This window comes from Cetorhinus maximus, chromosome 23, assembly GCF_964194155.1.
Source record: "Cetorhinus maximus chromosome 23, sCetMax3.hap1.1, whole genome shotgun sequence".
Taxonomy (NCBI): domain Eukaryota; kingdom Metazoa; phylum Chordata; class Chondrichthyes; order Lamniformes; family Cetorhinidae; genus Cetorhinus; species Cetorhinus maximus.
Genome location: NC_135901.1, coordinates 34808001 through 34834822, shown reverse-complemented (window position 1 = coordinate 34834822; position 26822 = coordinate 34808001). Strand labels below are relative to the sequence as shown.

The following is a 26822-nucleotide window of genomic DNA, read 5'->3' as shown; positions in this document are numbered from 1 at the left end:
CTGAGGCCAGCTTCATATTCCTGGCTTTTTAATTGAATTTAAATTGGAGCGAGGTTGTTTAAGGTCAATTGCCAGGGATTACTTCCCTTATCTTCATTTTTTCTCGGGTTGTGGGCGTCGCTGGCAGTGCCAGCATTTGCTGCCCATCCTTAAATACCCTGGAACTGAATGTCTTACTCGGCCATTTCAGAGGGCAGTTAAGAGTCGACCATATCGCCGTCGGTCTGGAGTCACATGTAGGCCAGATCGGGTAAGAAGGCAGATTTCCTTCCATAGGGATATGAGTGAACCAAACCCACTCTCCAGGTTAAAGTTGTGACTGTGCACGTTAATAGCGACTTAACAATTACACTATCCCACTGTAAAATTCCGCACTTGTCCATCAGTGACAGGAATGTGATAACCACAATAGAACATGCTACCAAAAACTTATTCCCTTGTTTCAAAACCCCATGTTTCAAGTCACGTGACTCGAGGACTCTTACAGAGTCGAAACAGTAACTCTGTTTTTCTCGCCACAGATGTTGTTAGACCTTCTGAGTTTTTTTTCCAGCATTTTCTGCTTTTGTTTCAGGTTTCCAGACTCCTTAGTGTTTTGTTTTTATTTCAAATTAAAGATTGAGGCATTGTTGACAATTTGGAACAATGAAATAAGAATATTTAGGGCTTCTGCCTCATTTTGAAGCTCCTCAATTAATTCCATCTGTTCCTGTCCCTCCACATTCGCTGCCCCTGACAGATTTCCATCAAATATCCCTCAAGCCATCTTCCTTCTTTTCTCCTCCTGAAGGTTTGTTATTTAGATTTGTATAGTTGACTATTGCAATCCATTTGAACCTCACACAATTCCTTGAATCGTTTTTCTTTTTTTTTTCCTGGTGGATTCCAGTTCGAAATGTTATTAATGATTAAATATTAACTTGTTTCACCCGAGCTCCCAGACTTATTCTACTATATCTTTGGATGGTAACAAGGGTTTCATTATTTCAAACATCAACGCTGCAAAATGTAAAACACTGATCAATAGAATGCTGTTTCTTCGAGATTATCCCCTACTTTTCTTTCACATCTTTCTCTGTTTCTTACAGTTAATTTAGTGGCGATTGTGATCCTGTCCCGAGGAAGGTGTGGTCTCTCCCGATGTATCACTTGGTACTTAGTGTCCATGGCGGTGTCGGATCTCCTGGTCATCATCACCGCCGTGCTTTTGAACCGGATTCCTGGTATTTATTTTCCAGGCAGCTTCCTGTCCATTACTCCTGTGTGCAGTCTGATCATTGCTTTCATTTATGCGTCCAGAGACAGTTCTGTCTGGCTGACAGTTGCTTTCACCGTCGATCGTTTTGTGGCCATTTGTTGCCTGAAGTTGAAAACAAATTACTGCACCGAGAAAACTGCAGCGGTGGTAATAGGGATGGTTTGTTCCTTGGGCTGTTTAAAAAGTGCCCCATGGTACTTTATACATGAACCCGTGTACGTAATTAACAATGTGCCCTGGTACTGCCGCCTGAAGGATCTCCGTTACACTTCTCTGGCATGGAGGGCATTTGACTGGTTTGACCGGATCTTGACCCCGTGCCTCCCATTCCTCCTGATCCTTCTGCTCAATGCTCTGACCGTCAGGCATATCCTAGTGGCAAGCAGAGCCCGCAGGAGGCTCCGGGACCAGAATAATGGCCAGAAGCACAGTGACCCAGAGATGGAGAGCCGGAGAAGGTCCATTGTCTTACTGTTCGCTGTCTCTGGCAGCTTCATCCTGTTGTGGATGACCTACGTGGCACAGTTCCTGTACGAGAGAATTATGAATGATTATCAGATCCTTGGGTTCGGTGACCCAAAATTCATTCTGCAAGAAAGTGCCAATATGCTCCAGCTCTTGAGCTCTTGCACCAACACATTCATTTACGCGGTGACTCAGAGAAAATTCAGAGAGGAGTTGAAGAACCTGATCCAATACCCGCTCAGTCGACCGGCTCAATTAGTCAAATAACGGGTTAATCCTTCCTCTCCAACATGACCCAGTGAACTGCTTCAGAGCACCGGGCACATGTCAGGCGAATTAAATGACTCGTTTGTAGGCAGGTGCAGATGAGATCTCCTGAATGATTGATAAAACGCCCAGTCATTTCATTAATGCAGGAAGGGAAAGTGTATCTCCCTCAGTTACACCATCTGGTCCAGGTGCACTTGCGTGCCACAGGGCACAGCAGGAACCTCCGCCCTGCCCAACATGCAGGCGGGACCAGCCATTGTGGCTTTGCCCATCATCGCCTTCCTCACAAGAGCAAGCGCGTCTTACAAATTATACTTGCATTTCAAACTCGAGAGTCACAATCTGGACTGAAAGGGTGAGCTGTGGTCCAGGACACTTAAGCACAAGGTTGAATGAGATTGGCAAGGTGGTCATTTCCAGCCTTTAAAAACATCCACTTTGCTGATGTGGGACCTCTTGCAGCAGTGACACTAATACCTGAATTAAGTGATAGATGTCTATCCCATACAGGGACACAAATGCTACATGCCTCTATCTACCTCTCTCTATCTCCATGTCTGATTTTCAATATCCCTCTCTCTTTCTCTGCTCTTCGTTCACTACACACACACACATATACACACATACATTTTCCTGTTCCCTCCCCTGTCTATATTCTGTCTTTTCTCTCTCTTTTCTTTCTGTCCCCCTCTCGTCTCTCCTCTCCTCATAGCCCTAAACTCCCAGATATTTCAAAAATCTATCTACCTCCTCTTTAAATACTTCCAGTGATCTAGTCTCCACAGCACCTTCCAAACCCACGACCGCTACCATCTAGAAGGACGAGTGCAGCAGACACATGGGAACACCACCACCTGGAAGCTCCCCTCCAAGTCACTCACCACCCTGACTTGGAATTATATCGGCCATTCCTTCACTGTCGCTGGGTCAAATCCCTAAAACTCCCTCACTGCATTGTGGGTGCACCTACACCACATGGAATACAGCAGTTCAAGAAGGCAGCTCACCATCACCTTCTTCAGGGCAATTAGAGATCAGCGATAAACACTGACCCAGCCAGTGAAGCCTGCCTCCGGTGAATGAATAAAACATATAAAAGTTGACAGGCATTGCTGCTGAACAGAGTTAGGAAGCACACACTGACCTGAGAACAGTGAACCATGGGCTAAGTCAGGAATTTGTTCCAAGGGGGAAAGAGGTTGCTGCAGTTTGTTTTTCCAGCAGGTGGGGGGTAACATATTAGAATGGACTGATGATTAGTTAATACACAGAAGACAGTCAGTGGTGAGTTCCTGCAGTGCATCTTGTAGATGGTACACACTGCTGCCACTGTGCGTCAGTGATGGTGGGAGTGAATGTTTATGGATATTTTTAGAGAGCTTAAAACAGACAGCCGCTCCAGGTGATAATAGTTAAGTCAGCTCCCTGCTGTACAGATTTACATTTATTCAGGAAGTCACTTCCATCTGATAGACCAAAACTAAAATGATGGGTGGTCCCAACATGAAAGCCGTGCATCGATGAAACACGACTGAATACTGCACCCGTACCCTGCACACATTATCCAATCGTGTTTATGTTTAGACTAAGGCTGCAATGCAATTCGAAACCGTGTTATAAGGAAGGAATTAGTCAAAATAAATTGAAACCTACCACCAGCAGATTGTTACTGAAACTGCTTCTGACTGCAGTAATAGCAACCTGTCTCACCAGTTAGATTCTGTGACCACTGAAATAAAGCTGAAGTTAAATTAATACCCAGTTTTATACCTCATTAAAGTAAAAGTGTTTCTCGATGCAGTTTCTGCAAACTCAGTTTGATACAAAATAAAATCAACAAATACAATCAGCCTTTTGTAAAGAAGGTGAGAGACTGGTTTGAAAGGGGAAAACTTATCAATTGCAGTTGGTAGACAATGTACTTCATTTACAGCAGGTGTAGAAAGTACAATGTATTCAACTGAAAAATATATTTAGGGCCGGATTATTTAAGCTTCCAATACGGATTTGTACTTGGCGATGTGCAAATGTACCAATTATTGAGAAAACAGCACGTGGTTTTGGGGGGGAGTGGGGAGTATGGAGGGGGCAAGTATTAAAAGGAATGTGTCAGAACAGATTTATGATTGCTGAAGATTTAAATCCTAAGCGTAGCAGAATATATTGTAAGAGACATGGCAAAACCTCCCTTACTTTTTCCACGGGATGTGGGTATCACTGGCAAGGCCAGCATTTGTTGCCCATCCCTAATTGCCCTCGAACCAAGTGGCCGGCTCGGCCATTCCAGAGGGCATTTAAGAGTCAACCACTTGCTTTGGGTCCGGAGTCACGTGTAGGCCAGACCATTTAAGGATGGCAGATTTCCTTCCCGAAAGGGACATTAGTGAACCTGATGGTTTTTTTAAAGTTGTGGTTAGTTATAATTGTGCTGGTCACCATTATGGAGACTAGCTTTATAATTCCAGGTTGTATTAATCAATTCCAACATTACCATGAGGACACTATCGCACCACGCCCCACCCACCCACCCCCCCTCCCCCTCCCCCCCCCACCCCCCCAACCCCCGGCCCCAAAACATGCTAAATGTTAGGTACAATAAATCATCGATATCCGACATTCAATGTCGCTCAGCCCTGTTGACTTTGACTCTAAGTCAGGGTCACTCCAACTCTTACATTAGGGTCTCGCCGATCCCCAACATCGAACACGATGGCCCCTCACCAGGGAAAATGATCGTTCCTGGCTTCAGAGAGAGGCACGAGTGTTAGGCCAAGTTAGTACAGTGGAGAATCAGTTCATTTTTAAACCTTCGACACACCCTCCTCTTCCCTCCTGGAGTCAGTCCTTTATGCCCCAGCGGAAGGCCATTCAGCCCACTGTCTATGCCAGCTCCCACAGAGCAGCTCCACTCATTCCCATGCAGCTGCTATAGGCCGGAGAGCTGCCTTGCCTCATGGGACCAGTTTCATTCAGAAATCAATCATTTCCACTTGGATCACCCTGGTGAGAAGCGAGCTCCAGGTCATTACCACTTGCTGTGTCAAAACACTCATCTCCCCACCTCACCACTCCGCTGCCATTCGTCACTCAAGAGGCAATGGGTACTGTAAAGCCTATGGGCCCTGACAATATTCCGGCAATGATACTGAAGACTTGTGCTCCAGAACTCGCTATGCCCTGAGCCAAGCTGTTCCAGTACAGATACAACACTGGCAACTACCCGGATAAATGGCAAATTTGAGCAATACACAAAAAACAGGACAAAGCTAAGCCAGTCAATTACCACCCCATCAGTCTACTCTTGATCATCAGTAAAGTAACGGGAAGGGGTCATCAGTGCTATCAAGCGGCACTTGTTTAGTCATAAAATGCTCACTGATGCCCAGTTCGGGTTCTGCCAGGCCACTCAGTTCCTGACCTAATTACAGCCTTGTTTCAAACATGGACAAAAGAGCTGAACTCCCGAGGCGGGGTGAGAGAGACTGCCCTTGACATGAAGGCAGCCCCAGCAAAACTGCAGTCAATGGGAATCAGGGGGAAAACTCTCTGCTTGGTGGAGTCATAGCTAGCAGAAAGAAAGATGGTTGTAGTTGTTGGAGGTCAGTGATCTCAGCTCCAGGACATCACTGCAGGAGTTCCTCAGGGTCGTGTCCTCAGCCCAATCATCTTCAGCTGCTTCATCAATGACCCTCCTTCCATCATAAGGTCAGAAGTGGGAATGTTCGTTGATGATTGCATAATGTTCAGCAACATTCGCGACTCCTCAGATGCTGAAGGAGTCCGTGTCCAAATGCAGCAAGAACTGGACAAAATCCAAGCTTGGACTGACAAGTGGAAAGTAACAATCACGCCAAACAAGTGTCAGGCAATGACAATGTCCAACGACAGAGAATCCAACCATCGCCCCTTGACATTCATTGGCATTACCATCACTGAATCCCCCACTAATCAACATCCTCGTGGTTACCATTGACCAGAAACTGAACTGGACTAGACATATAAATACTGTCGCCACAAGAGCAGGTCAGAGGCTGTGACTACTGTGACAAGTAACTCACCTCGTGACTCCCCGGAGCCTGCCCACCATCTACAAGGCACAAGTCAGGAGTGTGATGGAATACTCCCCAATTGCCTGGATGAGTGCAGCTCCCAAAACACTTAACAATCTTGACACGATCCAGAGAAAGAAGCCACTTTATCGACAACACATCCACAAACATTCACTACCCCCACCACCGACGCACAGTGGCAGCAGTGTGCACCATCTACGAGATGCACTGCAGGAATTCACCAAGGCACCTTCGACAGCACCTTCCAAACCCACAGCCACTGTCATCTAGTAGGACAAGGGCACCAGAGACAAGGGGACACCACCACCTGGAATTTCCCCTCCAAGTCACTCACTATCCTGAGTTGGAAATATATAGCCGTTCCTGCACTGTCGCTGGGTCAAATTCCCGGAACTACCCAACAGCACTGTGGGTGTATCTACACTTCATGGATTGGTTTCATTTGCCCTTTAGGGAAAGAAACCTGCTATTCCCATCTAGCCTACGGACCCCAGACCCACAGCAAGTGTGGTTGACAATTAACCGTCCCCTGACATGACCCTCACAATTAGGGGTGGACAGCAAATGCTGACCTTGGTTCAAGGCAATAGCTCATCACCACCTTCAAGGGCAATAAGGGATGGGTAATAAATGCTGGCCCAGCCAGTGAAGCCCACATCCTGCAAACAAATAAAAAACTTACCCTGTCTCATGGTTCTGAATTCCACCTTGGGGAGTTGGAGGATTAGTGGTAACCTCACGGGACTAGTAATCCAGAGAGCCAGGCTAATGCTCATTGGTTCAAATCCCACTACAGCAGTTCGTGGAATTCAAATTCACCAAGTCTAGAATATTAAACTCATCTCAGTAATGGCGCCAATGAAACTCATCGATTGTTGTAAAAACCCATCTGGCTCACTAGTGTCCTTTCGGGAAGGAAACTTGTTGTCCTTACTCGGTCTGGCCTACATGTGACTCCGACCCACCACAAATGTGGCTGACTCTTAAATGCCCCATGAAATTTGCCCCAGCAGGCCACTCAGTTCAGTGGCAATTAGGAGTGGACAGAAAATGCTGGCCTTGCCAGTGATGCCCACATACGATAAAGAGAAAAACCAAATAAAATGGGACACCTGCAAGAGTGCAGTGCTCAGTGCTGCACAGCCCTATTGGGCCTAGGGTGGAGCTTCAATCCGGACATCATCCTCGGCAGAATACCTAATGCTAAAGTGATAATTTAAGGGCCTGACAGACTATTTCACACTCACATTGCGCTGAGTAAAACATTTCAGGATCTAAAGACAAGACACACTTTGGGTACATTTCAATGAAAATCTTTAATATTTAGAAAAGATTAAAACATTTCAAAAATTCCAAAATCTCATGTCTCTCAAATGGCTACAGTGGCCCAGGATGAGCCCAAAGTAATGGGAAATGTGGGAACAGATTGAGGCAGTGAGAGGAAGAGAGCAGGTGAGCAATATCAGAAACGATGGACATGGTCATTCAGATTAGGCCTTCGCCATTCAAGTCATTTCAACTGGTCAACTTGACCGAAAATAGAACAAAGGGACAAATGAAGGGGAGCAATTTAAGAAACTTTTAAAAATATGAACTGACCTGGTGACAAATATGAGCTATGAATGCATTAAGGAGAGAGTGTATGGTACTTTGCAAACGCTCGGCTGTTAGCAATATTTGACTGAGAACAGTTTATGTTGGTGGGCGAATGCCGATGGGGCAGAAGACATTCCATTCTGCATTTCACCAGCAGTCGCTCAAGGACAAGTTCAAGCACAAGTGAGTGGTGATGAATTCGAAGACAATAAGATGGCAGACACATTCGTTCAGGATAAATAGAGGCTCACTGGTCTTCAGGTCCTCCTCTTTGCCAGGAATCAGCCCACCTCACTGATAAAGGGGAACACGGGTGAGAAAGAGTTCATTCTCAAGGGGGTTGAGATCTGTCAGGCTAACCTCTCATCCCCCTCAGTCTGTCCTGGACACAACTGAAGGGGAGCCCCCTAGCGATAGTCAGTCAACTGGAGCTGCGATCCTGATATTCATAAGGAGGCTACAAAAAGACATAGAAAGGTAAAGTGAGTGGGCAAAGGTCTGGCTAATGGAGTATAATATTAGAAATTAGAAATTGTCCATTTTGGCAGGAAGAATAAAAGAGAAGCATATTATCTAAATGGTGAGAGATTGCAGAGCTCTTAGATTCAGTGATCTGGATGTCTTAGTGTGTGAATCAGAAAAGGCTAGTATGCAGGTACAGCTAGTAATTAGTAAATAGAAAGTTATCATTTATTGCAAGGGGAATTGAATTAAAAAGTAGGGATGTTATGCTTCGGTTATACAAAGCACTAGTGAGACCAGATCTGGAGTACTGTGTGCAGTTTTGGGCACCTTATTTAAGGAAGGATGTAAATGCGTTAGAATCAGTTAAGAGAAGGTTTACCAGACTCATACCTGGAATGGGCGGATTGTTTTATGAAAAAAGGTTAGACAGGCTAGGCTGGAGTTTAGACGAGTTACAGGCGACTTGATTGAGACATGTAAGATCCTAGGGGTCCTTGACAGGGAGGGTGTGCAGAGGTTGTTTCCTCTTATGGGAGAACCTGGAACTAGTAGTCACTGTTAAAAAATAAGGAGCTACTCATTTAAGCCGTGGATGAGACGATTTCTCTTTATCTCTGTGGGTCGTGAGTCTTTGGAACTCTCTTCCTGAAAATATTGCTTAATACATTTTACTTGATCCATAAATACCACTTCTTGGAAACTCGTTAGGTCAGGCTCAATTGAATACTCCATTATTATAGATCAAGAATTCGGAACGTAGATATTTTAAATAAAATGGTTTTAGATCTCAAATCTCCTAAGCTTTACAGGCCTCCTCCTGTGCTGCAAGCATTCCGTGAGTCAATAATTTCCATCACAAGCATTAACTGAAATTGGCATTTACACGGCATTGACAATAGCAACGTTTGTCCAGCAGATGGCAGTGAAGCCGGGTTTGCTTTACATTAAACAGGCATTGTCTCAATTGTTACCGGAATGGGCGCTATCCCTGTTCAAATTAAACTAGACTCCGTCTCTGATCATATCACAGGGTCATATTTCTGATCATTTTACAGCAGATCATGTCTCTTTGTTTCCTTACTCAGCCCAATCTCTGTTGTTGACATACTGGATCCGGGCCCTCTTTATATTATATCAACCCTTCTCTTAGCTATGACTGCACTGAATCATCTCTCGGCTAACATGACATTAGGTCATGTCTCAATTGTTACTGAACTAGGCCCTGTCTCTTTTAATACTAAACCAGAACATGCTCACGTTTGCATCACACGAGGCGGTGTCTCAGTTTTTACTCTGCCAAGTTTACACTAAACTTGACAATTTCACAGTTAATTCTGCTCATATCGATTTCTCTGTTTATATCACGCAATGTCCTTTCTCTGTTACTATTGTACTATACCATGTCTCTCTCATTGCTGCACTTGTCCATGTTTCTATTTATATTAATCTAGGTACTTGGCTGGGAGTGATTGCACTAGGCCTTATTTTAATTTATATTGCACAAGGTACTTTATCAAGTTAAACTGCACTAGACCCTGTGTCAGTTTCCTTACACTAGATCCTGTCTCCTTTATTACTTCGTCAGTCCATGTCTCTGTTCAAATTACACACGCTACTGTCTCATCTGTTACTGCACCCAACACTGCCTCACTTTATAATCCACGAGATCACATTTCTGTTTAAGTCACTCTAGATCATTTCTCTGTTGATATCAAACTAGATCATGTCTCTGCTTACATTCCGCTGGACGTTTCCTTGCATGTGTTTATATTGAAATAGGCTTGTCTTTGTATATACAGTGCAGGCCATGCCTGTGATTATATTACACAAGGCCACGTCTATTACTAATACACTGGACCTTGTCTCAGTAATTATTGAACTTGACCCAGTTTCCTTTTATATTATTGAAGATGTTGTAGCAATAATTTGTGCACTCCGCCCTGTCTTATTATTACTGCACCTGACCCTGTCTCGGTTTATATCCAAATGGATCCTATCATAATATGACACCAGTTCCTGCCTCAGTTATATCAGTACTTGGGCCCATCTCAGTTGTTCTGGGACTATACCATGTCTCTTTTTGTATTACATACGGCAAAGTCCCAGTTCTTACTGCGCTGGACTAAGGCTCAGTATACAGCACTAAGCTTTGTTTTAGTTGTTGCTGCACTACTGCTTGTCTCTGCTTATATTACATTAGCCCTATCTGTTTATACTCTACCAGGCCATGTTTCACAAGCTACAGAAGATGCAGTCGCAGTTATTGCACTAGACCCTGCCTTTTTAACGCTAAACTAGACCCCTTTTCTGTTTATATTGCACGAGTCCCGATCTCTATTACTACTTCAGAAGACCATGTCATAGCTTAAATTAAGCTAGATCCAGCCTCAGTTATTACTGCGCAAGGCTGTGTCTTTGTGAAATAGAGAGATAATATAAATAAAGGTAATGAGCTAGAAAATGGTCCCTGGCCTTGGCCAAAGGTGGGCGGCATGATATCGGCGGCCAATTCAACGCAGCGCCTGATATTCAGTTTCATAAAAGTCGACAGTATCATGTGTCAGATACCACCTGTTCTGTACGTTTTCACGAAGAGAATCATCCTTCATACTTGTAATGTAATTCCTCAAAAATAAATAATTCATCGTCACCATTTTTTGGCATTTCATGTTCTCTTATTCAAATTATGGCTGCCGATCTTTTAATGCAGAAAAAAAAATATTGGTCGCATTTTCTATTCTGTACCATTGTGCAGAAATTCATGGCATCCTGGCCATTTCATTACTAAGATGAAGGTGCCAATCACCAATCTCTCGCTCGGCCCTCTATCTGATGCAGAGCATAACTCACTGTCCGTCTGTTTGCCTATCTCTCCGTTTCTCTCTCTCTCTCTCTCTCCCTCACACACACACCTCACGGTCTTTCTGCAACTTCAGTGAATGTGTTAACACCCCAAAAAGAACAATTCATGTATTTCAACTGAAGATCGTTTAATATTGTAACTATTTATTAATAACCATTCTGCTGTGTGTTCTTGTTTATAAAGTGATTTCAGACTGTCTATGTCATTTCCCAGCTAGAGTTATCTGTCTCAGGTGATCAGGTGGAATTGCATCACCTCGAGAATAAGGGCAGCTTATTGGCAAATGATCACTTCAGTATCTCACAGAAGTCCCTGTCTATACCATGAGTCTGTTGATCATTTGTGGAAGCAATGTGGACAAATTGAAACTGTACCTGTTGGGAGGTTAATACAACTGTAATTCTTTGAATTATTACACCGAGGGATGGAAAGGGTTGAAACATTCCTTGGTCTCCAGGGAATTTTCACTCTTTTGTTTCTGCAACCTTTGAGTGTTACTTCCACCCTTTCCACTACAACTGCACTAATCCTTTTTGCACTGAATATTCTGCTCCTATTCTGTATAATCTATGGAAAGAATCAGGCCCTTTGTATCATAAACAGATGCAGTGTCGATGTATTACAAACAGAGCTATGGGCTAGTGCAGCAATAATAAATATAGGACCTGTTGGAAAAGAAACAGAGATAATCTAGTGCAGTAATAACAGAGACAGGACCTGGGGTAATATAAACAAAGATATGTACTACTGCATTAATAGCAGAGACAGAACCTAGTGTAAAGGCAGAAGAAATAAGTCTTTATTTAATGATAATGGATACAATACTTTGCACAATGATATCCGAAAAAGGCACCAGTGTATCACTAAGTGAGGACTGCCAAGTTCATCAATGTTAGAAACATGTTATTGTTGAAAATAGACGGGAACAATGTTCCCATAATAATAGGCGTGTATTAAATTGGATCGAGAAGCAGGTTATTTTCTGGCTAGAACAGTGGCGGGAGTGGAGTGTAATAATTACCGAAGTAGGAGGCAATGCACTAAGAATGGACTCAGAGCCCAGTGTGACCACAGCAAAGGCATTGTTTAATTTTAGTGTAACGAGGACAGTGTTTGATCCAATACTATCAGCCGCAGGTTGCAGTGTATTACTGAACACATCACTGAATCCAGTGTGCTGAGAGCACCGTCGGTCTCTAGTGCACCAAAACCGAAGTTAGGGTGTCATACATTAGTGCATGTGATTCCGAAAACGTTGCAAATGGTTTGCTGAATAACAGAATCAAGGACCATTGAACTCTGAATGGAATAAGGTTTGCGATGTGAACTGTGAACAGGTCATGTCCATGTTGAATATTTGGCAGCACTCTCACTCCTGGGTCAAAATATTTAGGTTCAAGTCTCCCTCCAGATAAAACCCTAGAACTCTCTCTAGCAACACTGCGGGTGTACCGACACCATATGGACTGCAGTGGTTCAAGAAGGCAGCTCACCACCACCTTCTCAAGGGAAATATGGGATGGGCAATAAATGCTGGCCCAGCCAGCGAAGCCTGCATTCCGTGAATGAATAAAAAAAAGAGACTGGACTCCATAACCTGGGTGGATTCTACAGGTGACAGTGTAAATTCAAGCTTAATTGCTTTTACGTCCTTTTGCCCAATATTTTCTTACACAGAATCGGTGAGGTAATATAGCAGACAGAACAATCCTACACAGTGTCCCTATCCAGCCAGCCAGGGGTTCCTGCGATACAATCACACGTTTGACGTGCTCCAGTGTAAGGAAACTGATACAGGGTCTAGTGGAGCTTCACATCATTCAGGGCTCTTTGTAATATAAACTGACGCAGTGTCTGGTGAAGTAAATACCGCCAAAGGTACGAGATTAATAAAAACAGAGACATGGACAAGTACAGCAATAAGAGAGTAATGGTATAGGGCAATAACAACAGGTACAGGGAAATGTGTGATATGAATGGAGGCATGCATTGGTGCAGCATTAACTGGGATAGGATCCAGTTTGATAGACACTATCTGGGCAGGTTCTACTGGAGTAATAACTGAGACAGAGTCTTGTGAAATGCAAATAAAAACATGTCCTAGTTTTCTATAACCAGAGACAAGCTCTTGCGCAGTGCCAACTGGGGCTTGGCTTATTGTAACTTTAGCCTAGATCTGCTTCAGTGCAGTCATGACTGAGATAGTGCCAACTGTATTGTGGCCCTAGTCCAGTGCATAAACAACTGAAATTGAGCCAATTAGAGAAACAACTGATAGATGACCTTCTCTAATATGATCAGAGACATGTCCTAGTGTAATAGAAACAGAAACGGCGTCTAATTTAAAATGAACAGAGACAGTGCCAAATGCAGTAATAATTGAGACAGCGCTTGCTTCATGTGATGGAAGCAATCACGGTTTCACTGCCACCCACTGGTCAGACTTTGCTACTGCAGGTGTGAAAATCTCGATTCTATTTACTGTTTCTGAGATCAATGGCTAAAATCAGAAATAATGGAAAACGTAGTCGGCAGGATTTGAACCTGCGCGGGGTAACCCCAATGGATTTCAAATCCATCGCCTTAATCACTCGGCCACGACTACAGACTTTGGTAGGAAGCATGTATTATTTATATGAAGTCATAGAATGGTTACAGCAGACAAAGAGGGTCTTCTGCCCGCCCTGTCTCTGTCACAACCCAACCTTTTCCCCGTAACCCTGCAATTTATATTGTCCCTCCTCGTTCTCCTTCCAAAACTGGGAATGAAAGAGTGAGAATGAAAGAAGAAGAGAAGTGACGGGTTTTGTAGATCCCAGGGGAAAGAGACTTCAGGATGAGTTCATTGTGACAGTTCACACAGCAACAAGAAAACAACATTCCCTGATGAGGGCCAAACCCGGGCGGCAGGAGTGGGAGTGCCGAATAATAGCATGTTTAGTTCAAACACGGAAGACTTGTTCAGCCAATAACAGCATCGAGTGTGTTAGACATGAACATGAAGTGAACAGTGAGGTGAAATAGTGCCACAAGCTGCGGATGTACAACTTCCAATTTCCAAAACCCACCAACCTCATCAATGCGGCTCCTCTGAAACTTTCAAGGCAAATATTGATCCTTTATAAGGTGCCGTTCCCAGAACTATACACAGTCCTCCAGGCATGATCTAACCAGGGCTTTGTATAGCTGTAGCAAACCTTTCCCTCTTTTCTATAACAGCCTCTGTAACAGGTTGTACAGCAAGGGGAATTAGATTGTATATATCGGCTAAGAAAAATAAGGAGATGCTTCATCAGACTAAAATTCCTTTTCAAATTCCATTTGAAATGAACTTAATTTTTTGGAAAGCTGGGTAAGAATCCCCAACCTAACTCTTCATGTCATTGGATCAGGGAAACTTTGTTAATTTTCACACTCTGGGCATGGACACTGCAGCAGATCCTGCACCTTTTTCAATATTGTTTTTCGTAACTCAGAGTTTTCGAAAGGGAATTGGACAATGACTTGAAAGGGAGAAAAATGATCAGGATTATGGAGAAAGAGAAGAAAATTGAGACTAATTGGAAAGAACATTGTAAAAAGCTGATAATGATACGATGGGCTGAATGGTCTCCTCGCGCACTCTGCCATTTTATGATGACATCATCAGATTAATTTGACGACAACATTTCTAAATCTGCCACCCGAATTCAATTTCTGTAAAACAAGGACCCAAAGCGCTGCTGCAGGACCTCACAGTTTAACATGATGTGCAGGTGCCTCTGGCTTTGTCGGGTATTGTTCTGTAGTGGAGTGGTAATCACATGTGCATGAATTCTTCTTAAACCAATTCTTCTTAAACAGAACCTTCCAAGCCCACGACAATTACTGTCGGATGGGAACACGACCACCTGGAATTTCCCCTGCAAGGCATTCACCATCCTGACTTGGAAATATGTCGCTGTTTCTTCACTGTCGCTGGGTCAAAATCCTGGAACTCCCTTCCAAACAGCACTGTGGGTGTACCTACACCGCAGGGACTGCTGCGTTTCAAGAAGGCAGCTCAGCAGCACCTTCTTGAGGGACAATGGGATGGGCAATAAATGCTGGCCCAGCCAGCGAAGCCCACATCCCGAGAATAAATAGCACAATGTCTGCAGAATTAATCATAAATCTTCTTCTCATCCGTGTTACTAAAAGTTATTTCAGTTGCAAACATTCACTAAATTTGGAGTCTGAAATGGAACAATCATTGGCCAAGTTGGTGGAAATGTTCATATTCATATTTACAAACCAGGTTTCAATGTGAAGAAAGCAGAGCTGTGAGAAGCCTATATTGTTCAGCAGATGTACTGCAAGAAGTACCTTGAATAACAGGCTGATGATAACAGTGAGCTCCAGTGAAGGGTTGGCACCATTAATGAATGTTCAATAAATCTTGTGCTAGAAATGACAAGAAAACTCGTTGAATTTGTCTGTGTTTTGGTTTCAAACGAGCCGAATACAAGGTAAGGAAGTACATCTCGCTCGAGTGGGTTATAAAGTGTCAGAATTACTGTGAAAGAAGCGTATTAGGTGTTGGGAAACATAAAATTATAGAAAGTTACAGCATAGAAAGGGACCATTTGTCCTGGCGCGCTGCTGTCAAAGAGCAGTTGTGATTGATTGATCGATCAGGAGTAATGTTTGTGTCGGTGCAAACACGACGCAGCAAAATTTGCCTTTCTCTCACGCATATTTTGCCTGGCGGCACCATCTCTGTGGTCAGTGCTTTGCAACCAGCCCTTCTCTTGTCCTTCTTTCATTCCACCGTTGTATTTGTTTCTATCTTCCAAATGTGACATTTCCAGCTCGGAGGCAAAACTTCAACTGTCACCCAACTGATACTCCTGGAGCTGTTAAATGTTTTCAATCTATAAGAAATTAATACTCGTTTCAACAATTTCACATGATCAGTAAATCGACGTTCCCTGACCGGGAATCAAACCCAGGCTGAAATGGTGAGAGCGCCGAATCCTGACCACTAGACCATTAGGGAAGCTGATGAGCTGTTATCAGCTTGGTTTATCGACGCTGCTTTTATCCATGTTTCCATTTTAAATGGAATGAATTCTTCAGTCAATGACAACAACAGTTGCTGTGAGCTGGAACAGGAAATTGACAATGAGGTGAAATATCCCCACAAGCTGCTCATGTGTAACTGTCAATTCCCAAAACCCACCAACATCATCACTGCGGCTCCTGTGAAACTGACAAGGGAACACACGGCAGACATTCATCACTGAAAGTAACTGATACACATCAAATTCTAAACACTTTCATGTCGCATCTGTTTCTGCTTCTGTCTCTGCCTCGCCTCCAGCTCCCTCTGCGCGTCCAGCTCCCAGGTCAATTAGCTGCTTGATGCAGACAGTCAGTTCATAAACCCAAGCTTTCCCTGGAAATCGGGGATAGGGAATGTGGGACCCAAGGATTTTTGAAAGAATGAGTTTGCAGATGACCTGGTAAAGATAATCTGGGATCTCATCTTCCTGATTCTCCCAGATACTGATTACAGGAATATGCACAGTGCCTATTATCCACAGTCGCAGTCTCCTCCCAGTCTTGTGCACGTTGTTAAGCTTTGAACCCACTCGCAAGAGTGGATTATACAATGGCAGAATGACTGTGAAAGAAGTGGTGTTGGGAAATATCAAATTATAGAAAGTTACAGCAAAGAAAGAGGCCACTCGGCCCTGTGTGCTGCTTTCAAAGAACTCTGAAGAAGAGTCATACGGAACCAAAACGTTAACTCTATTTCTCTCTCCAGAAATATTGCCAGACATGCTAAACTTTTTCCAGCATTTTTTGTTTTCACTTCAGATTTCCCGCATCCACAGTATTTTGCTTTTATCTCTGTATTTCTAGCCCAGTGACAATGCCAATACGCCATCTCCTGAATGCTGACAAATGAATAAGAAAACACGGGTGTGTTTGGGTGGGTTTTCTCCTATTTAAAATGATAAATCCTCAGGTTCGAACCCATGTGTTCATTCTTAACAACAAACGTAAATTATCGAACTTTCACTCACACTCAAATAAACAAGCTTGAATGATGCCTTTGCCAGGTTTCAAACCGCAGCTCTATCACATGTGAAGCGAATATGACCCCACTCGCCTCTATAAACCCTGCGCTGTAAAGATCCCAATGGAGCTGTCTGGAATGTTAAGCGGTGACGTCATGCAGCAGCACTTTGGGTCTTTGTTTTGAAGAAATGGAATTCGGCTGTTCTCATTAGGAATGCTGGAGACAGACTGATCAACAATGTCATCATCAAATGGCACAGCGCAGTAAGAGGACCTAAGATGGAAGCAAAATACTGTAGATGCTGGAAATCTGAAATAAAAACAGAAAGTGCTGGGAAAAACTCATCAGGTCTGGCAACATCTGTGGAGAGAGAAGCTGAGTTAACATTCCGAGTCCGTATGTGTCTTCTTCAGAGTCATGCCGACTCGAAGCATTAACTCTGCTTCTCTCGCCACAGGTGTTGTCAGAACTGGTGAGTTTTTCCAGCATTTTTTGTTTTTATTACAATAAGAAGCCCTTCACCCCATCGTATCAGTGCCAGCTATTTTTAAAGAGCTAACCAACTAGTCTCAAATTCCTTCTCTCTTTCCTTAAACCTGAATTTTCCCCCTTTCAATCATTGTGAGTTTTTCCAGCATTTTTTGTTTTTATTATAATAAGAAGCCCTTCACCCCATCGTATCAGTGCCAGCTATTTTTAAATAGCTAACCAACTAGTCTCAAATTCCTTCTCTCTTTCCTTAAACCTGAATTTTCCCCCTTTCAATCATTGTCCATTTCTCGCTTGAAGAAGGAGTTTCTGCAGAATCCATGCACAGTTTGCCTTAGTTAACAAACTTTCCCTGACCCAATGACATGAAGAGTTGGTCTAGGATTCCTCATATATTTTTGATACAATCATTATTTATTTATGCAATTGATTTCATATCGAATTACAAAAGAACTTTAGTCTGAGCAAGCAGGTCATCATTTCTGAGCTGATATCTACAATCTAATTCCATTTGCTCTACAAACGGGAGAGCTGGATTCAAGTTCCAGTCTCTGGAGGAGTGGGTCCGAATCCCACCGCTCCCAAATTTTCAGTTGCTTCCCACTTTCGGGCACGTTAGGAATTCCATTTGGGTGAGCAAAAGACAAGTCCAGTTTAATACAGGGTGGATGGGGTGGGGGGGGGGCGGTGTTGTGGTCCTTTATTTTGACATGGTGAACGATGAGAGACAATGTAACTATAAACTGTTTTTTTTTGCAAAAATATACTTTATTCATAAAATATCTTCAATCACATTCCAATCCATTTCAAAAACACCATTACAAGGGTACAATCCGGTTCAACTTTTACAAAATGTATCACCAGGTGCATCAGTACAAACAATATTACAATCGTTTACAGCCTTTCATTTTGAGCTGTACAGCCCGAGGGGGTTTAAACAGTTCCCAGCCCCTCGGTGCGCTGTGGCAGAAAGGTCTTAGACAGCGACCCTTCCCCATTGCGCCTTTGCAGCAGCTGCCCCAAGCTTTAGTGCATCCCTCAGCATGTAGTCCTGGACTTTGGATTGTACCAGTCTGCAACACTCGGTCGGGGACAACTCTTTGTGCTGGAAGACCAACAAGTTTCTGGCAGACCGAAGCACGTCTTTCACCGAATTGATGATCCTCCAGCTGCAGTTGATGTTTGTCTCGGTGTGTGTCCCTGGGAACAGCCCATAGAGCACAGAGTCCTGTGTCACAGAACTGCTCGGGATGAACCTCGACAGCAACCACTGCATCTCTCTCCAGACCTTCTTTGCAAAGGCACAATCCACAAGGAGGTGAACAATGGTCTCTTCCCCACCACAGCCACCTCGAGGGCAACGTGCAGAGGGGGTGAGACTCCTGGCATGTAGGAAGGATCTGACGGGGAGGGCCTTTCTCACCACCAGCCAAGCCACGTCTTGGTGCTTGTTGGAAAGTTCTGGCGATGAGGCATTCTGCCAAATGACTTTGACAGTCTGCTCGGGGAACCATCCCATAGGATCCACCTTCTCCTTTTCCCTCAGGGCCTCTAGGACGTTACGTGCTGACAACTGCCTGATGGACTTGTGGTCAAAGGTGTTTTTCTGCATAAATTTTTCCACCAGGGACAGGTGGTATGGCACGGTCCAACTACTTGGAACGTTCCGCGGCAGCGTGGCCAGACCCATCCTTCGCAACACCAGGGACAGGTAGAACCTCAGCACATAGTGACACTTGGTGTTTGCGTACTGAGGGTCTACTCACCGCTTGATGCAGCCACACACAAAGGTGGCCATCAGTATGAGGGCGATGTTGGGCACGTTTTATCCCCCTTTATCTAGAGGCTTGTACATCGCGTCCCTGCGGACACGATCCATTTTTGACCTCCAGATAAAGCGGAAGATGGCTCGAGTGATCGCCACCACGCAGGAGTGTGGAATGGGCCAGACCTGCACCACGTACAGCAACAGCGAGAGTGCCTCACACCTGATGACCAGGTTCTTACCCGCAATGGAGAGGGAGCGTCGCTCCCACATGCCCAGTTTCCTTTTGACCATAGACAATCGCTCCTTCCAGTTTCTAACGCTTGCCCTGGTCCCTCCGAACCATATCCCCAGCACCTTCAGGCCGTCAGCCCTGACAGTGAAGGGGACAAAGGATCGGTCAGCCCAGTTCCCTAAGAACATGGCCTCGCTCTTCCCACGATTTACTTTGGCTCCCGAGGCCAGTTCGAACTGGTCGCAGATGTGGATCAGCCTGCGCACTGACAGCGGATCCGAGCAGAAGACGGTGACATCGTCCATGTACAGGGAGGCTTTTACCTGAGTGCCTCCACTGCCTGGGATCGTCACTCCTCTTATGCCCGGATCCTTCCTGATGGACTCGGCAAAGGGTTCTATGCAACACATGAAAAGAACAGGCGAGAGAGGACAGCCCTGCCTGACTCCAGATTTAATCGGAAAGCTATCTGTTTCCCACCCATTGATTGAGACTGCGCTACTGATGTTAGTGTAGAGCAGTTGGATCCAATTTCGAATTCCCTCCCCAAACCCCATTTTGGAGAGCACATCCCCCATGTAGGTGTGCGATATTCTGTCAAAGGCCTTCTCCTGATCCAAGCTGATGAGGCAGGTATCCACACCCCTGTCCTGTACATAGGCAATCGTATCCCTGAGCAGCGTGAGGCTGTCAGAGATCTTCCTGCCTGGCACAGTGCAGGTCTGGTCAGGGTGAATCACCAATTCCAGAGCGGATTTGACCCGACTGGCGATGACCTTGGACAGAATCTTCTAGTCCACATTCAACAGTGAAATGGGTCGCCAATTTCTAATTTCCTCCCTTCCCCCCTTGTGCTTGTAGATGAGGGTGATGATGCCTTTCCTCATGGATTCTGACATACTACCAGCCAGGAGCATACTCTCATACACTCCTAGCAGGTCTGGGCCGATCAAGTCCCACAGAGCCGAATACAACTCCGCCGGCAAGCCGTCGCTTCCGGGAGTTTTACTCTTCTCGAAGGACCCAAGGGCCTTAGTCAGTTCGTCAGGAGTTAGCGGTTTGTCCAGGCTCTCCCACGTACTGTCGTCTAAGACCTCCGTGATAGAGGACAGGAAGGACTGGGAGGCCGTGCTGTCCGTGGGCTTCACATCATACAATCCGGCATAAAAGGATTTGCTGATCCTCAAAATGTCGGACCATGATGACTTTACTGAGCCGTCTTCTTCCTTCTGGCTGCTGATCACAGAGCTCTCTCTGTGTACCTTTTGGAAGAAGAAACGTGAGCACGTCTCATCCTACTCCACGGAGTGGACTCTGGAACGGAAGATGATCTTGGAGGCCTCCGAGGCAAAGTGCGAGGCTTGCTGGCTCTTCACCTCTTGGAGCTCCTCCTTGACATTGACCCCCATCGACTGCAGCCGGAGCAGATTCTGCATGTTTTTCTGGAGTCGGGACATTTCCCTCTGTTCCTTTCTAGCTTTCTGGGCGCCTTTGAGGATGAAAAAACCTCTTGATGTTTCCCTTGATCGCTTCCCACCAGTGTGTCAGGGACTCAAAGAGGGGTTTCACTGTTCTCCAACCTTTGTAATCCCTCTTGAGCTCCTCAATGTTCTCTGGGGTCAGCAGTTGCACATTTAGCTTCCATGCCCCCCTGCCCACCCTCAGGTCCTTCTCCAAGTGGCAGTCCGCCAGTAGGAGGCAGTGGTCAGAGAAGAATACCGGCCTGACGTCGGTGGATCTGACTGTGAATGCACGGGACACAAACAGGAAGTCAATCCTGGAACGAATGGACCCGTCTGGCCGTGACCAGGTGTATCTATGCTGCGCTCCGTCTGCAGGGTTGCTGAAGACGTCGTGCAGCTTGGCATCCTTAACTGTTTCCATCAGAGATCTGGACGTAGCGTCCAATCTGCTGTCGGCCCTGCTGGATCGTCCAGCCGCATCGATGATGCAGTTGAAGTCACCACCCAGAATGACCGGCCTGGAGGTCGCCAGCAGCAGTGGGAGCTGCTGAAAAACCTCCAGCCGCTCAGCCCCTTGTGATGGGCCATACACGTTAATTAACTGGAGTGGAGCATTCTTGTACATTACGTCTGCTACGAGGAGGCACCTGCCCACCACCTCCTTAACCTCGGAGACGGTGAAGTTGCCTCCCCGCAGCAGAATACCCAGGCCGGAGGAACGAGAGTCGTTTCCGCCCGACCCAGATCGATGGCCCATGGGACCACCATCGTGACCATTGCCTGTAGGAGCTGAGGTGCGGTATCGCACACTCCTGCAGAAACAACAGGTCAGCTTTGACCTTGGCAAGGTAGTCCAAGGTCACGACACATCGTGTAGTAGATTTAATGCTACGCACATTTATGGATACGATCTTTAAACCCATTTTAAAGTATTTATTCTCCTACCAAACCCATTGTCTCTGAGAGTCCCAGGCCTTTAGTCTGCTCCTTCATACCCGTAGTGAGCTCAAATTCCTTCACTTTGGATGGGCTGAGGTAGTTCTCCTTGGCAGTGTTCTGCTCAAGTGGCATCTGGAGGTTCGCGTAGAGAGCGGGTTTTGAGATGACCTTTGCTGGAGAAGCTACTCCAAAACTCACCCCCTCTGGGATGTTGCTGTTCCCGGCTTCCTGGAGCTGGGGTGCGATGATTGCCTCACTGCTCCCAGATTCCAGGGGCTGTGGTGCACTGGCCTCCTCAGGTTGCAGGCAAAGTTGGGGTGCGCTGGTCTCCTTGTTGTCTCCAATGTTCTGGAGCTCGGGTGTCTCGTCCTCCAATGCCCTGGAGCTTTGCCGCCTCTTCTGTCGGTGCCGCCCTGGGACTTCTTCATCCGAAGAGCTGCTGCCTTTGCCATCCATGTCGGATGGGAGACGCCTCTTGCCGCTTGTCTGGGAAGTGGCTTTGCTTCTTCTTCGCTCCTCCTTCCTTTTGGCATTCTTCACCATCCGCCACTCCCCCTGCTGCTTTTCCACTGCTGCCTCCTCCTCCATTGATTCGCTGTCCTGAGGACTGGGAGGTTCAGGGGGTAGTGCTGCTGATTGGCTATCTGTTGCCTCAATCTCTTCCTCCACCTTGTCTCTCTCTGTGTCCTCCTTTGTCCCGTTGAGCTCCCTGGGGGCCTTGGTGGTTGGAGTGACATGAAGCATTTCTTCTGCTTCCCCCTCGTTGGCTTTGGCTGCCTGTGCATAAGTACGGCAGCGTTTGGGGCAGGTCCTGTAGAGGTGACCTGCCTCGCCACACAGGTTGCAGCACTTGGCCTGTTTGCAGTCTTTTGTCTGGTGCCCTTTCTGTTTGCAGATCTTGCAGAGGGAGGCGCTGCAGTTGGCCGCCACATGACCAGCCTTGCCGCATGAGCGACAATGCTTGGGTTGCCCAGCGGAAACCAGGTAGCCACGGTTTCCCCCGATAGCGAATCTGGAAGGAGGGTGGAAATTGGCTCCCTTACCATCGGTCTTTGGCGTGACCTTAAACTGGTGTTTGCCTGTCCAGATCCCCAAGTCATCTCGAATCTCGGTGCCGCTCCCCACCTTATCGAAGTACCTGGTGAGGAAGGTGAGCACGTCGGCGACAGGGATGAAGGGGTTGTATAGATGCACCATCACCACACGGTCCCGTTGCAACGGCAGAGAAAAGAGCGGCTCCGCCGTCAGGATCTTCATCTCCGGCAGGTCTCTCTTTTCCTCGAACACCCTCAGGAGCTGGACGCGGTCTGCCACCCGCTTGAACGTTACGTCGAAAAAACCAGCTTTGGGGAAGTCCTGCAGGGTGAAGATCTCCGGAGCTTCAAAGCCGCACGCCTTCAACAGGATCCTCCTGGCGAAGAAGGCCCGATCCATAGGTGATCCTCCTTCGCTGGCCTTCACCGTGACTCAGACGGTGTTAGATAACCCTTGGTATGGGTTTCGATTGGTTATAGCCTTTGTTTCCCGACCTTGCCTTGGCAGAACCATGATCATGGTTCTGCCAAGGTAAGTAACTATAAATTGTTGTGAGGGAAAGGCGGGTGTGTGGAATTGGTTTAGTTGCTCTTCCTGAGGCCAACACAGGCACGACGGGCCGAACGACTCGCTTTATAGTCATCTCGGATTTAATATGAAAGTGTTTTCCCTCAGGAAGTGCTATTAGTCGCGGGCGAGTTTTGAGAGCGATGGTTCTGACATCCATCGGGATTTCCCTAATGTTCGTTCTCATTTTTCCCGATTTTAACCAGATGCCAACAGAATTAGTTATCGGGTAAATAGAATCAAACAAAAACTCCCGCGCTTTCTTATTTCCATTCATCTGCAAGGATTTGCGAAATCTGCAGACAGAAATTGAACAAAACTGAGCCGGTTTGGTGACATCCTTTCTTTCTGGGTGTTTATCTCTCCTTAGCCGTCTGTCACTCTCGGTGTATTTGTCTGTGTGTGTTTCTCTGTCTGTGTCAATGAGCTTCAGTTCCTCATTTTTACCAAACCACACTTTATTCACCTTAGTTGTTTGGCATCATATTAAAATCGTAGAGAGAAAATAAAAACAGGTTTAAAAGGGTCAAGAGGAATTTTCTTTCTGTATTTCTGAGTGGAGACTGTTCAGTTATTAAGTGTCCGTATGTTACAAAGCGGAGGGCGATTGAAATTTTCACTGAGCAACATTTAAACAGACACCGGGTCCTTGTGGTCGAGTGTTTAAGGCAATGGACACATCGAGAGAATGAATGTGCAAATACAAATTGTCCAAACTGATACTCCTCGGGCATTAGGAACTGTATTTCTTCTCGAAGCTGTTCCACGTGTGATATTTGCAGCTCTGATGTGAAACTTCAACTCTCACTCCACTGATTCGGGCAGAGCTGTTGTGCGTTTCGGTTTTCAATCAATAAGTAAATCAGGCTTGTTTTAACAGTTTGTACCAGATCAATAAACCTTCATTGCCTGGCCGGGAATCGAGTCCGGGCCACGGCGGTGAAAGGGCCGAATCCTCACCTCTAAATCACGAGGAAAGCTGTCGATAACTCTTGCAACGTGCTTTATCTCCGCCGCATTCGCCATTTTTCAGAAATTTTCACCACAGATAAGTTTCTCCCACAGAATTTTATCATAAATGACATCTTCGGGCAATGACAGCCACTGTTTTTAAGGGGTGAGCCGCAGTGAAGGATTGGCACCAATAAAGTGTCGTTCAACTGGTCTGGTTCCAAATCTTGTGCTGGAATTAAAGAAAAACTTTGAAATTGCTCAGTGTCTTGACTTCAAAAGCGAGGATACAAGAAAGTACGTTCCCATAGTGTGTAATAAAATGTCGGAATGACTGGGAAATGGTGCTGGGAAACATAAAATTAGAGACAGTTACAGCAAAGAAAGAACGTTGTCCTATTCCTCGTTCCACTAGGATACTTGCTGTGACGGTGAACTAATAGCTGGCTCCATAGCTCAGTGGTTAGAGCACTGGTCTTGTAAACCAGGGGTCGTGAGTTCAATTTTCACTAGGGCCTATAATTTAAAATTATGAATTTTGGTAGCAAGGTCACCTTAAAAAGATATCGGAAAGTCATTTGAATGGGCAACAAGATGGCAGATGGAATATAATGTAGGCAGCTGCGAATTTCTTCTCCACCGTTAACCCAGAAAGCTAGAAAGGAACAGAGGGAAATGTCCCGACTCCAGAAAAAGATGCAGAATCTGCTCCGGCTGCAGTCGATGGGGGTCGATGTCAAGGAGGAGCTCCAAGAGGTGAAGGGCCAGCAAGCCTCGCACTTTGCCTCGGAGGCCTCCAAGATCATCTTCCGTTCCAGAGTCCGCTCCGTGGAGCAGGATGAGACGTGCTCACGTTTCTTCTTCCAAAAGGTACACAGAGAGCGCTCTGTTATCAGCTGCCTGAAGGAAGAAGACGGCTCAGTAAAGTCGTCACGGTCCGACATTCTGAGGATCAGCAAATCCTTTTATGCCGGATTGTATGACGTGAAGCCCACGGACAGCACGGCCTCCCAGTCCTTCCTGTCCTCTGTCACGGAGGTCTTAGACCACAGTACGCGGGAGAGCCTGGACAAACCGCTAACTCCTGATGAACTGACTAAGGCCCTCGAGTCCTTCGAGAAGAGTAAAACCCCCGGAAGCGACGGCTTGCCGGCGGAGTTGTATTCGGCTCTGTGGGACTTGATCGGCCCAGACCTGCTAGGAGTGTACGAGAGTATGCTCCTGGCCGGTAGTATGTCAGAATCCATGAGGAAAGGCATCATCACCCTCATCTACAAGCACAAGGGGGAAAGGGAGGAAATTAGAAATTGGCGACCCATTTCACTGTTGAATGTGGACTATAAGATTCTGTCCAAGGTCATCGCCAACCGGGTCAAATCCGCTCTGGAATTGGTGATTCACCCTGACCAGACCTGCTCTGTGCCAGGCAGGAAGATCTCTGACAGCCTGGCGCTGCTCAGGGATACGATTGCCTATGTACAGGACAGGGGTGTGGATACCTGCCTCATCAGCTTGGATCAGGAGAAGGCCTTTGACAGAATATCGCACACCTACATGGGGGATGTGCTCTCCAAAATGGGCTTTGGGGAGGGAATTCGAAATTGGATCCAACTGCTCTACACTAACATCAGTAGCGCAGTCTCAATCAATGGGTGGGAAACAGATAGCTTTCCGATTAAATCTGGAGTCAGGCAGGGCTGTCCTCTCTCGCCTGTCCTTTTCGTGTGTTGCATAGAACTCTTTGCCGAGTCCATCAGGAAGGATCCGGGCATAAGAGGAGTGACGATCCCAGGCAGTGGAGGCACTCAGGTAAAAGCCTCCCTGTACATGGACGACGTCGCCGTCTTCTGCTCGGATCCGCTGTCGGTGCGCAGACTGATGCACATCTGCGACCAGTTCGAACTGGCCTCGGGAGCCAAGGTAAATCGTGGGAAGAGCGAGGCCATGTTCTTTGGGAACTGGGCTGACCGATCCTTTGTCCCCTTCACTGTCAGGGCTGACGGCCTGAAGGTGCTGGGGATATGGTTCGGAGGGACCGGGGCATGCGTTAGAAACTGGAAGGAGCGAGTGTCTATGGTCAAAAGGAAACTGGGCATGTGGGAGCGACGCTCCCTCTCCATTGCGGGTAAGAACCTGGTCATCAGGTGTGAGGTACTCTCGCTGTTGCTGTACGTGGCGCAGGTCTGGCCCATTCCAGACTCCTGCGCGACGGCGATCACTCGAGCCATCTTCCGCTTTATCTGGAGGTCGAAAATGGATCGTGTCCGCAGGGACGCGATGTACAAGCCTCTAGATAAAGGGGGAAAAAACGTGCCCAACATCGCCCTCATACTGATGGCCACCTT

At 46.1% G+C, this 26822-nt stretch overlaps 1 protein-coding gene and 2 non-coding genes across 3 annotated transcripts in view; 2 read left to right on the top strand and 1 right to left on the bottom strand.

The window, feature by feature from the left end:
* LOC144697491 (uncharacterized) overlaps positions 1-26822 on the top strand; it is a 1380819-nt gene that overhangs the window by 97462 nt on the left and 1256535 nt on the right. The window lies entirely within an intron of this gene.
* Positions 13511-13592, bottom strand: trnas-uga (transfer RNA serine (anticodon UGA)). The gene has a single exon. It is a non-coding gene; the product is annotated as a tRNA-Ser (tRNA).
* Positions 24923-24995, top strand: trnat-ugu (transfer RNA threonine (anticodon UGU)). Its single transcript has one exon. It is a non-coding gene; the product is annotated as a tRNA-Thr (tRNA).